Source organism: Dermacentor variabilis, chromosome 4, assembly GCF_050947875.1.
Source record: "Dermacentor variabilis isolate Ectoservices chromosome 4, ASM5094787v1, whole genome shotgun sequence".
NCBI classification, from domain to species: Eukaryota; Metazoa; Arthropoda; class Arachnida; order Ixodida; family Ixodidae; genus Dermacentor; species Dermacentor variabilis.
In genome coordinates this window covers 145,476,390-145,489,937 of record NC_134571.1, presented here as the reverse complement: position 1 = coordinate 145,489,937, position 13,548 = coordinate 145,476,390, and the positions used below count along the sequence as shown (strand labels likewise).

The following is a 13,548-nucleotide window of genomic DNA, read 5'->3' as shown; positions in this document are numbered from 1 at the left end:
TACGTTAGGCACTGTGTACTACCGCAATCACAGCAGTACAATATAGAAGATTTCGATTCTCTCACTGACAAACGGAAACGACACACAGAGAGAGAGAGAGAGAGTGAGAGTGAAAGTATTACAGAGAAAGGCAGGGAGGTTAACCTGAGGTAGTTCCGGTTCGGTACCCTGCACGGGGAGAAGGCTAAAGGGGGACAAATAGAGAAAGGGAGTGGAAGGGTGACATGGAGAAGAAGAGAGACGAGCACGAACAAAGCGCGTACACTATAGAGCGGTAGGGGGCGGCGTTCTTAAAGTCTAACGTGAAACCCCACAGGCCGCAGGAACCTTTATAACGCGGATGTTCTTTCGAAGCAATGACCTAAAGCTTTGAGTTCCGATAGTGGACGATTGTCCAACTGATCCAGTACTCTGCATATCAGTTGTCTCTGGACACTATATAGCGGGCTGACACAGATAATATGTGCGAGCGTCTCATCGCTGTTACATGTGTCGCACGTGGGTCTGTTGGCCATTCGAATAAGAAAAGCATATGAGTTCGTAAATGCAACCCCTAGCCACAGACGGTACAGCATGGTCTGTTCACGTCGTGGCAACCCAGGCGGTAGGTGCATCCGTATGTTCGGAGACAACGAACGCAAACGACACATGGTGAAAGCCTTCGATTCCCACAGAGGCAAAGTACATTCACGGGACATCAATCGCAGCCCTGCTGCAGCGTCTGTTCGCGAAAGCGGAATCAAGACACGTTGACCACTTTCATGTGCAGATTGGGCGTAGTCTTTCCCGCTGATGCTGCAGTGTCCTGGAAGCCATTGAAAGATTATGTTGTGTCCCTTGTCATGGCTGCGATGATACACGAGTCGAATTACTGAGGCCAGTTGTTGATTGGGTCCGTGGCGCATTGGGCTTTGTGTACACTGAAGGACTGCCTTGGAGTCACTAAAGACTGTCCATTTTTGTGGTGATTCCTGCTTAATAAAATCAAGTGTAGCACGGAGTGCCATGAGTTCTTCACCCGTCGATGTGGTCACACATGAAGTTTTTAACTTGGTTTCTTCAAATTTTGCCGGGATGATGATTGCAACAGCAGAGCTGTTGAGTTTTAGCGAACAATCTACATGTTGCCGGGATCTGTACGCGTTGTGAATGTGTTCCAATGTTACCTGTTTCAAAGATTGCAATGGCGCTCCAGCTTTGTTTCTGATGCCCGGAATTGTCAACTGCACTTGCGGCCGGTGCAGACACCACAATGGGTCTGATAATCGTGTAGCAAGCGTAAATTGTAATGGCAACTAGGACTGATGTCTTACAACACTTTTGGCAATTGTTGAATGCGGCCTTTCTGCTGGAAAGCAAACAAGATGGTGGGTGGGAATCCGAGGCAGGTGCCGGATTTGTGCTCGCAGGACATCTGTATGAATGTAGACTGTCAAAGGAGCGTCTCTGGCAGTGGCCCCTGTCGCAATCGATGATGTAGTTTTTGGGAGCCCTATAGACAAGTTCTGAGTGCTTGTGCTTGCAGCACTCAGGAGTTTGCGGATATTTTCAGTGCAAGTATTTCCTAGTACAAGTAAGCTGTACTGCAGAAAGCCTAAAAACAGTGCACTATTCGCAACTTTCACGTACGGTGGCGCCGTCGTGCGGCGGCGGCCGGAACCAATCGGAAGATTATAACTGCCGCCCATTCGCGTAGTGTGTTGGTGTTGTCTACGCTTTTACTCTACTTTTTGATGTTTTAGCGCGTTCAAAGCTCCAGCGGGATCCTGAAGGACACTTAACGTGCTCAGAATGAGCAAACATAGAAGTAACCGCATTTGCTGTGTGCCGCAATGCAGAAGTTATGTGGTAGGTGATGTGAGCCTTCACTCATTCCCAGCGGCTGCGTCAATGAGAAAGAAATTGATTATTAAGCTGCGGATCGGCAAAGCTGTCACAGAAGCAATGAATGTTTGCTGTGCGAACTTCATGTAGGAGGTCTTTTTTTGGAATACGGCAGATGAGTGACGCTTACGAGCAATTGAAATCGCGAATAGACGCACTTCCATAAAGACGCAGGCATAGCAATATATTATGCGCAGGGAAAGAAATAATGCGCAATCTTAACTCAAATGTGCTGTAGGATGATTGATGCTTGCGTTTTTGCCAACCATGCCTTCGCGGCTACGTTGGAGCGCAAACATTCTCCGTGAAGTCTTGTACCTGCTTCAAAATTTATTGTTCTCGCTCATGAGTTCGTGCTCTGCAACACCGACTTGACATTCCGCCATTTTCGAACAAGAGATGAGTTTCTCATTTTTGCATAGAAGCAAAGTGACGCAAGCGTAGAGGGACCTGGAACTCGGGCTTGTCGTCGTCTGCCACTTCGATGCGCGGCTGCAACGTGTGCACAGGCGCACATGACTGTAATCGTAAGGTAACAAATCTATAGACCAACAAACATTAAACTACTGTGCAGTGTTCGCGTAGCGAACCCTCAGCTGATTTGCGTGTATATTATTTTATAAAGATAACTGGAAGAAAGAAGCGAGCATTGCCACGGACCGGTAAATATCGGCTATGTATTGCTCGATCTGTCTATATGCAAGACGTGGTAAGACTGACGCAGGCTGTTGAACTACCGCAAGACTGTAGCTTGCACAGCACGCATAAAGCGCAATAACTAAATAACAAGGGTCAACGGTCATCGTATTAGCTTGGAAAAGCGGTCATATATGGGTTTTTGTTTACCTCTCGTGTTCAACATCCAGCTTTGTGAACACAGAGAGGGATAACTAGACAAGAAATTTTAGCTCGCAAAACGCTGCTTTTCACGCCGTCGACGTAAAGAACTTGGGTAGCGCAACACCAGGAAGATTTCTTTTCTCGACACAGCGGCTTATTCAAGCGGTCCAAGTAACAACTTGCAGAGAGCACCGCACCATAAAAAAGGTCATGGTACCCGGCCAAAGCGGTCGAATTAATAAAATAGCAAATAGAAAGCACGGTCACTTCTCTTTATAACACCGTCGCGGTAAAACTGAAAGCACGTGCAGCTCATGTGGTTTGCTTCGAAGCCGCGAAGTTTGCACGCAAAGGCCTTCAACAGTCACGGAGGGCGACGTGCATGCTTTTATACCGCCGCACACAAGATGACCAGCGTTTAGGACTTCCTCGCCTTCAAGCAGGCTTCGAATTCTGCGTTCTGCTCGCCCAATGTGAGCCATTACGCAGGCTAACAACTGCGGGCGTGTAAACTGAAGAGGCATTTGAACATGACGACGCGAAACATGTCACTGAGCAAGACGACCACAGCACTGCACCTACTGCTCTAGTTCTTAAAGGGACCCTGAAACGCTTTTGACGATTTTCTACAAACGTATTGAGTCGTTAGAGTAGGTCCTTCTGATCATTAATTGACACATCTAAGTGCTCCGCGTAAAGCGTGTAATTTATTATAAGGTTTTAAATATGCACATCGCTGCCGATCGCAGCGCACTGCTCGGCGGAATTTTAAGCCGCCCCTACCCATATGACCGAAATCACCCATACGACGTCAGTGGGGCGAGCTATCCGATTGGCTGACAAGGGCGCGTGATCAATAATTTTTCCAACTTTATGGTAAACAAATGATCTTCGTAATAGTTGGAATGTCAGTTAATTTGTTTTTATGAAAATAAAGTAACATAAAGAGAATGCACAAGAATAATTTTTCAGTACACTTAAGCACTTCCGGCACACAGCATGTGTCGTCTGCTTGTGTTACAATGTACTCCATTTTGAAGAGAGCTCCGCGGTCAGAGTCGGTCTCAGTCTTTTCGCGAGCACTATGATTCGACTTTGTTGCCTTGTGGACTACAAACGTAGCGACTGGCAATATGTCAAGCTGCGACATCGTGTCCCTCTGCAAGGCAGCGTACGAGCGAATTGGCTGCTGCGCATCGGACTGCCGCTATCCGATCGGCGCCAGGATTTGCGCGTTTGTGGCCGTCACTTTACACCAGAAGATTACTAACGCAATAGCGTTTCCCGAGTCCGGTATTAGAGAGTTTTAGCCCAGCGGGTTTACGGCCAGCGGAGCGGAGCGGGCGAGCGGAGACACGACTGCGCATGCGTACAACGCTGAAGCGGCCAGCGGTTTTACGGAGCAGCGTTTACGCCCGCTGGAAAGCACTCCCCAGCGGAGGGGATACGCAGCGCGCGAGCGTACGTAAGCGCGCGCGGGCGTGTATGGGAAATGCAAGATGGCAGCCGCGAACATGAACGCCGGCAGTTCTGCATCGACGACGGCGACTGCAGCGCTGACCCGTACATTAGTACTCAGTATATTATTAACAAATAGTGTACTGAGAACATGTAATATATCTTTATTCAACATTTGTTGCATTATAAAAGCTAGCGTAATTCAAATTCATTTCTCAGTAACTCCTATTCGGACCACTAGGTGGGGAAGCAGAGCGCCCCGCTCTCTCCGCTCGAGCGGGTGAGTGATCCGCCGGGCTAAAATTCCTTTTTCGCGAGCCGCTCCGCTGGCGCAATGGTGGAGACCGCGAGCGGAGCGAAACGTAAACCCGCTGAGCTAAAACTCTCTATTAGGGAAAACGCAAGCGCAAGGGGACAGAGTCTGGCCGCTTGACTTTGCCGTAACGGTATGAGCCATGAGATGAGCAGAAGGGCAAATGCGAATGGTCTGCATGGTGCAGCCACCTGGTGGCACAGAGCTCAACCATACACAGTAGCAGCAACAAAGTGTATTCTTATTTCTGCTGATGTGTATATTTCGCAGGAGTGTAATCATGAACATGTTGTTTTTATCAATGTTTAAAATGTTTTACGCTTGGTTAGAACAATATTAGCGCTTTGTTTGGCTGGTTAAGCGCTGCACCAACCGTGCAGACCGATCACCGTGCAGACCGATCAGGCCGCTCACGTACGTCTACGCTAAAGTTCCTTCATCAGCTTGAGTTTATGCCTACAGTCATTTGCCGAAATGACCAGCTTTCCTGTGGTTACCGAAATACAAGACACGTTCGGCGCTACGACAGAATGCTCGCAACGCACGCTGCTTCGATAGCTCTCGCTTGGGGTCGACGGCCAAGCGGTTAGCGGAGCGGTCTCGCGCGGGCGGGGGCGGGCTCCAAAACAACCGGAAGTGGACGATGTGACGTCGCATCGTGACGCTGAACCAGTGAAGGCGGAGCTTAGCCCCACTCGCTCGGCGAACGAGTTGAGGCGGAAAAGCATGGCTAGGGAGGAGGGTAGCTTCTAATCGCTTGTAGCTCCAATAATACGTAACGCTTCACTTAAATTGTGGTGCGAATGTTCTACTTAAGCTGTGCCCTACGCGTCTACAAAATTTGTCCGAACCGTTTCAGGGGCCCTTTAATCTCTCGGACAGCCATGTTGGATTTAAGGTGGCGCCCCCTATAGGCCGTGAAAGTTGCGAATATAATTGCAAAATTGATGGTACTATTGCGCCCCAGGACTTCCCGCCGGAAACGCAAGAAGGTCCACAATGGCGGCCAACCGCTTTGGCATGTACGAGGCGTGAGGGCTCCAAGACGAGTCTCTATCAATGATGACGCCAAGAAATCGGTGAGTTCATCTATATGGTATAGTTTGGTCATAAGTCCGCAATGCATACGGGGCCATCGCTTAGCGAGTAAAAGCAACGGGTGCACATTTCTCAGCTGAAAGCTCCAGGCCTTGCCTTCTTAAAGCGACCCTGAAGTGAAAAATCATTTCTTCTGCATCAGTAAATCACCGCTCTACAACACCAAAAACACCACTCTTGCAACACTAAGACGTTTGGTAAGCCAGAAAAAGCGCAAGAACGAAATACGGGTGGCGACGCCTACTTAAGTTCCCGCACCTGGGGGCTGTGACGTCTTGGATTTTGATGGTATCTTCTAGGGCCTACTAATTATATATAGCGGTACAGATTGACTACATGCTTCTTAATCATAACAGGCTTCTTAATCATGAGAAGAAACACGGTGCAAAATCCACGGTGGCAACTCCCAGCTCACCGCATTTGCCCGAGGCGAAGTGGTAGCGGGCACAGAGAGAACCGTGACGTTCGCTCCTCACCCTTCCCCTTCGCAGTAATACTCCCTCCCTTTCCAGCGCAGCGCCCTCGGCGCATTCTAATGTGAAATAAACGTGGTTTCATCCATTCATTCAGCACCCTGACCTGGGGAATGGAAAATTAAAAAAAAAATCCTGTTGTATTGGTGTCATAAACCAGAATATATCGCGAGGTCGTTCCGACGTCAGAAATTTCTAACATAACCGCATTTTATTAGCATGAATATGGTACTTGCGCACAATTAAAAAAAAATTCAGGATAACAACAATGCAGCTTTATTAAAGCTTGTTAAAAAAGCACGAGCTTCACTACTCATTATTTCAATTAAAAGTTAGTGCTCGCATAAAAGATTCTCGCTTTCCACTTAAAGAATACACCGTTGAGGCATTTTTTTTTTTTTGCACCGCACATGATACAAGCATACACTGGAAATCATGATTAATCAACAGTTAGCCGCCACTTAATAAGAACGAACCATGATGAAACCGATTACGCCACTGCCGAAAATTTGCACCAGCAGGGAAGTAGAATATATTTCGTTACTGCAATATTAGTTGTTTTCGTCTGTTGGAGCTCTGCGCCACCAGGTGGCTGCACCATGCAGGTCGCTCACGTGTACGTTTCCGCCCCAACGCCCAGTCAGCCGGCGTTTACTCGAATGCCCTGCGCACCCTGCACTCGTTATCCGAATGGACAAACTTTGTACGGCGCTTATTTTTCAGAAATAACAGAAGCCTGCATTACCGTAATTTGAATTAAGATGTTTACAGTTTGTCCGCAGCTGTTGCCCATGTCTAGAAGCAGCATTTTCTCTTTTTTTCCATTGGTGAGTTCCCAAACGAAGCATCATTTTCTGATGCCGCTTTTCTCTTCTCATGCCATCTTCCGATTTATGCATGCTGCGACGAGGCTTCACCCGCTTCGGCATGGCGTTGGTATGATTTGGTTTGAGTTTATTTTACGATGGCGCATCTTTACGCACTCTCTTTCTCCTCTTTCTACAATTCTAGCTCTGCTCTGGGCTGTTGCGCGTGAGTACAAAGGTAGGCACTGAAGCTTTCGCAATGCTTTTCCGGGACCTCACGCGAGGTTACAGCCGTCTCAGAGGACATTGTGTCGATGTCCTGGGAGTTGCAGAGCGCATTGTTGCAAAGGCCAGTGAGTTGCATAAGGAACTCTGGCGACGCTCGGGTTGATGACAATATGGAACCTTACGGGTACTTGCCAGGGAATAGAAATTTCTGCGTTAGATCGGGAATTTCATAAAATATGCTGTCGTTTTAAAGAGCTTTTATTAACTGTACTCGCATCGTGCCTATAGATTTTTATGTGCGTGCGCGTGCGTTTGCATGTGCGGTCACCATCCAGATGCCTATTATTAATTAATAATTATCGCCGGTTATTACTACCCCTCCCCCTTCTCTTTCTTTTTCTTCGATCTATCTTTAACTGTGTAGAGTATGGTAAACCGGACATGTGTATGTACTGGATCTTCCTGCTTTGGCTCTCTCTCTTCGTTCATCCTTCGCCAGAGGTGTCTCTCATTTTGCAAGTGCGAATCGCAAAGTCTGCTAACATTACGTTCGACTAGTTACTACTCCGCTAAGACGTGGTTTGCCCCAATGGAGAAACCTCTCGACATTGGACCCAGTGAAGGCAAGCGCCAGCCGAACGTTCAGCCGCTCACTGAACAATCGAAGGAGCCAGGTGATCGGGATTCGATGGGATCGCGGTCGCGCTCCCAGTGAGAGCATGAGAGAGCCTTGGACGCCATGAGCTGGATCTCAGTGTTCTAAACGAAACAGCCGAATGTGTTCTGAGCGCTTGATTTCCACCAGACGCAGGTAAACAGTCCCACGAGAGTGCATGCTCTGGTGAGTTTGAAAGCGAACGCTCGAATGTACGAGGGTGAATCAGAAAGTCTTTGCCCCCTATGTTTATTAGCCAAAATGAGGCACGTACAGGTAATTAGAAAGATACGTGCTATTCTACGTACCTCACACTATTTTTCCACATATTCCCGGCACCGGTTTGGACCCCCATTTGTCCCATCGCAGCACTAAATTAGAGATGACCCTGTGGTAGAATTCGTCCGGCGTACAGTGCAACCACTGTCGGACTGCTGTCTTGACTTCATCGTTGCACGAGAATCGTTGTCCTGCCAGGAACGTCTTCAGCAGACCGGAAACCTGGAAACCAGCAGCAGCGAGGTACAGACTGTATGGTGGGTGGTCTAGACTCTCCATGTGAAATTACCGGAGCTTGTCGGTGGTTTTGATTGTCACTCTTGGTTGCTCGTACGCCGTGTACGTGTGAAGCACAACCGCCATCTTCAACAACTGACAGCAGCGCTATGCCGCAGATGTACCGGCAGATAAGGCCGGGCCGGTACAAGGAAGGTCCACCGCTGGGAATGGATACGCTGACTTCGCATTTACAGCCGTAATTTGGCTAAAACAAAATTAGGGACAAGGACTTTCTGATTCGCCCTCGTACCACGAGGTTACTGAAAGGCACAAGAAGCAATAAATAACGTTAGACTGATATATTATTGTCATGGTTGAGCGATGGAGACGACAGTGATGTGGACATGACTGAACGCTCGAGCTAAGCGGGAACGTATGTTTTTTGTGCTGTGTAATTTGACAAGTACCAACTAGCTACTGCCGATTAAATACTCATCGTAACAATATAACCGTATTTGCACGATTCTACCACGCGACCGATTGTAACGCGCAGTTATATTACGGCCCAAATACTTAAAATAAATAAGTATGTGCCGATTATAACGCGCACAGCAAGTAACGAAACCTAAGTAGACGCGTGTCCGTGTTGAAACGATTTTATGGAACATACAAGCGCACATAAAGAGGCGCACAGCGAAACCTTAGCGGTTGATCGCTATCGCCGTCCGATGACCACAGGAAGTCATCTCCGGTTCCATTGAATCCATTAGAAATGCCACACTTACCGAAGACTGGCGCAGCCATCGTCTGCGGGAGGGCATTCCACGCACCATGAAGCCTCTTTGCGAGGTCTCCAAGCGTCGCTTTCTTCGGACGACCCGTTCAGCGCACTGTGGCTAGCTAGCTTGCATTGAGCTTCTCTTTTTTATTAAGAATCGGTTTCATTTTTAATTTCGTGTGGAATCATTTACGATTATAACGCGTATGTCAGTTTTAACGCACCTTTTATTCGGAAAAGGTGCGCGTTGCAATCGTGCAAATACGGTATTTCGGCAAATACGGCCAGTACGGCAAATACGACAAATACGGCAAAAATCTATTTCAGTTAATTTCAAAGATAGAAAGTGATTATTACGTGGAAAAATGAAGGTCAAACTTCCATTCTTTTTAAATATTCTTTCGCACAAGAAGCCCTGTGCCAGATTGCCAGTGTTTTTCAAACTGCTATCTTTTTTTTTCTTTTCTGGCACCGCTTTGACACGGTATAAGTTCTCCGCCCGTATTTACAGAAAGCGCATATGCTGGAGTTGTTTGTAAGAGTGATTCTAGCCAGTACTGATGCTGGACTTATCATTAGTGAAGGTGGCCGATCAATTGTAAAGAGACTCTAGGAATGCAACACTTTGTGAACTGGGCTTCTCAAAACTACCTGATTTAATTTTTTAGAAAGGAGTGCTTGTACACACGATTTTAAACATCTTTTTTTAAAGGAGGTGTCCTGTTTTAAAAATCTATTCAGCTCCTTCAAAATGCATTTTAATCCCTCCTTTCCTTCACATGATTACTAAGTTTGAGAAGACGGTGCAAAAATCCACGACTTCATGGTGAGCATATATGGGAAATTTAAAGAGGAGTAGTAAGGTTTTAATTGGCTATTTCAAATAAAATGAAGAAATTAAAATGAACGTTCTAGCTAGCTGTGCTTACATCTGAACGCAGCGAGCATTGGGAGAGCGATTGAGGGGCAGAGGGAAAGGGTCAAGGAGAGAGGACAGACTATGAAGAAGGAAACTGTTTGCATAATGTATGTAAGGCGAAAAGTAAATAAAATAGAAGCGGCGGTGGCATACTGAAAATGTGGCGTCGCCACCCGCTCTTTGCTTTTGCGGCTTTTCTGGCTTGCAAAGCATCATCTCGAAGGAAGAGTGGAGATTTTTCCCTATTCGTGGCCTGATGCGCGCTACACCAGCCATTCGCCGCTGTTTCAGCGCTTTTGTTGTCAGTCATTCTGACTACCGAAAATTGCGTCTGCCTTAAAATTATATGGTAAATAAAGCTAACAATCATATTTAAACACGTTACAAAAGGGCATCGGCTTAGCCAGTGTGCGGAGGGGGGGGGGGGGGGTGTCGGAACTCCCAGCAAAATTTTCTGACGAACCTACCCTCCCCCCTTCCCGTTTTCTCACGGAGCAGAAAGTTGCGGGAGCTGGGCTCCGATAGAGCGGCATGGATGAATGGGGAAGCTTGAAGGCTAAACCCGATGAGAGTGATATTGTGTGCGACGGAGACGAGCGACGGAGACGAGCGACGGCTTCGAGTGACGAAACGGACCGTCACTTGAACAGATCACCCGGTCTTCTCGCTCGATCGCTCGGTTCTGGAAATCTAGAATTCGTCGCTCGTCGCCTGGAAATGCTATGAGCGACTAGCCAATAGCGCGAAGCCGGAACTGGATGTACTTCACTCAAATACTACCGATTGTCAGACGGAACGAGCAAACAATTGAATTTTTATACGTGCAAGAATAAGAACCTACTGCAAGAGCGTCAGAAATATTTTATGCTGCCCTTTGCAGTAAAATACATCAACTTAATTTAATGTAGCATGTGTCACACTAGTTTCGGCGCGTATCTGCTGCCCTCAGGCCGGCACCACCGGGAGACGTCGCTCAAGATCGTCGCTCGCACGGAGTACGACTTGTAGGCGACGAGCGAACGCGCCAGCCATCTCCATCGCATCGCTTGTCGCCGTCGCGCGCAAGATCGCTTGCACGGTGTTATACTTGAATGTGAAAGCAAGGCGAGGGTAGCGAATGCTAGCGGCTAGTGGCGGTCCGAAGAGGGGGGAGGGGCGGGGGGCTGTCATGGTGGCGATCCCCTCTGCCACGCATAGAATATTGCGGCCCCACTCATGGTGCGCTTCTACCTCATTCCGGATCGTGGTAACCATCGCTGCTGAGGGGGGGATCAGCGCTAAAAATTTCAGACAGAGATAAAGAGGCGACGAGCGTGCGCATAAAACTTGGTCGCATTGTTCACGCCTTCGTGTGGTCGAAGAGCTCATTTCTGGTAGTTGACCGAATAGACCATCGACCACGCTGCACGGAAGAAAAAAAAACATTCCGAAAATAATGCGACTTGCTTGTCTAGGATACGCATAAGAACCCATCCCCCCATTTTTTTTCTTCTTCTGTTTCTTTCCCGTGTCTTACTTTCATTATGTTAATAAACTTCGGGAGAGCTTGCTCTCAGGCTAAATTGTACACGCTGTTGAGCATCAAAACAGGGCAGAACTAGGACAAGATCTACAGAACGCTGATTTGCGCACGAGAAAATATATCAGGGACGCGGTTACTGGGCCAGGGAAGTTAAGAAACAGCCACAACAAACAGGGGTAGGGTAGTTAAGTGAATGGCCTCGAATTCCACGCAGAAACAGAAATATAGGAATGCTAGCAGCCGTCGCGCCGTTAAACCACCAGGTGAAAGTTCAAGAAGGAGGAGGATGAAAAGGAAGGAAGGAGAGGTAAGAGTGCGACAGTTACTAGCGGTAAAGAATTTTAAGGAAGGGAGTGGGTTGATGGATAGGAGAAGGGGGAGGGGACGCGCATAAAATGCGTAGAGAAAGAAGTTCACGGGAAATTATGGACATAGGGGGAGAGCGTCTCGTCACCGCCTGATCGCTCAACTCCGGACGGCCGTAGCCTCACGTATCCCTTGTAACGCGTGATGCTCCCTGCGGAGAGCCCATCCTAACTAAACGTCTCGCCAATTTTCGGAATAGACGGGTGTCAGGAGACACGACGTTTTCAAATTTCTCGAGCTACGGGCCTTTGTTTTACAGGGAACTACGGATGCCCTAATTTTCACAAAGACTTCTAAACAGGAAGCAGCCCTGATTCGGGCTGGCTGCCTCATCAATTCCCGAGTGTGATTAAATAACAATATGCGCCGCGTGTGATGACTGCAACACCATGATAGCAAGTTAAATCCAACCATCTCTTCAAACAAGTCGGACAGCAGGTAACTGAAAGTGAGTGAAACTTGCATCATATGATACTATCGAAGTGCTAGTAGAAAGCTTCGTTTGTTGATTTGCAAATCTAGAATAATATAGCGTGCCTACAACGCCGAAAGTGCGTTCGAGCGACAGGCGACTTGCAAAATAGTGCCCGCTCTCTTCCGTAGGTAGCCGTGGCCGTACTATTCACTAGAAGATCTAGCTGGAAAACAACGGTGATCTCTACTGTTACGTGGGGTGCAACAAGTCTGGCCTGCAAACGAGAATACACGGGATAGTGCACTGTCTTGTGTTTGTTTGGCCCCGGTTTTAGCGCTGTTCGTTTTTCCAAGTCATGTACCAGCTAGGTCATCGACACACATTATATATATGCATCGATTCGTACACCAAATTCTAGTTTTTTTTATATCATCATTTTTAAAATTAGCTTAAGGACGATAGCACATTTGATGCAAAATGCTGCTCGTTTTAGCAACGAAACACTTTTAGCAGAAGTTAGGCAAAGTGTATATATATATATATATATATATATATATATATATATATATATATATATATATATATATATATATATATATATATATGTATGTGTGTGTAAGAAAGAGAAGAAAGGGGCTTAACCGAGGGGCCCGAATTTTTATTAATCATGTCATGAGAAGCCAATAAACGAAGGCACAAAGGAAAACATAGGATAAATTTCTTGTAATTACTATTTGAATTGAAGAAATGAAATGGCAATGAAAGTGGATGAAAAAACAACTTGCCGCAGGTGGGCAACGCTCCCACATCTTCGCATTACGAGTGCGATGCTCTAACCAATTGAGCTACCGCGGCGCGATTTCCCCATCCACTTTCCTGGGTATTTATGTGTATTGGTTATTTATGTACCTAACCTTAGGAGTATTAGCCAGCGCTACCACTCACAAGCCTTGGCCGCGCATGTGGAACATCCTGATCTTTCAGGGTGAAGGCAACTGGTCAGTAAACCGACATATGGGGCGCTATAACGTAAAACCATTCCAAACATTTCTATTCCAATTCGGCAATTAGCCCACCGCGATTGGTCAAAAACTTTTTTTGACCACCCCCACTTCACCTGTTTGCCACGCGACGTCACGTAAACCGCGATAGCTCCCCATCTGTTATGAAGTGTACACACTGTTTATGCATAATTTGATTGAACAAAACAAAAACAGTTATTTCTGATTCGACGCCTCTTTGCCATTAGCCCTCGGCTATTGGTCAAATGTTTTCGGGCGGCACCCACTTCACCT

The 13,548-nt window shown here is 47.2% G+C and overlaps 1 non-coding gene across 1 annotated transcript; it reads right to left on the bottom strand.

Moving 5' to 3' along the window:
- Positions 1-13,035: 13,035 nt before the first annotated feature.
- On the bottom strand, positions 13,036-13,108 carry TRNAT-CGU (transfer RNA threonine (anticodon CGU)). The gene has a single exon. It is a non-coding gene; the product is annotated as a tRNA-Thr (tRNA).
- Positions 13,109-13,548: the final 440 nt, after the last annotated feature.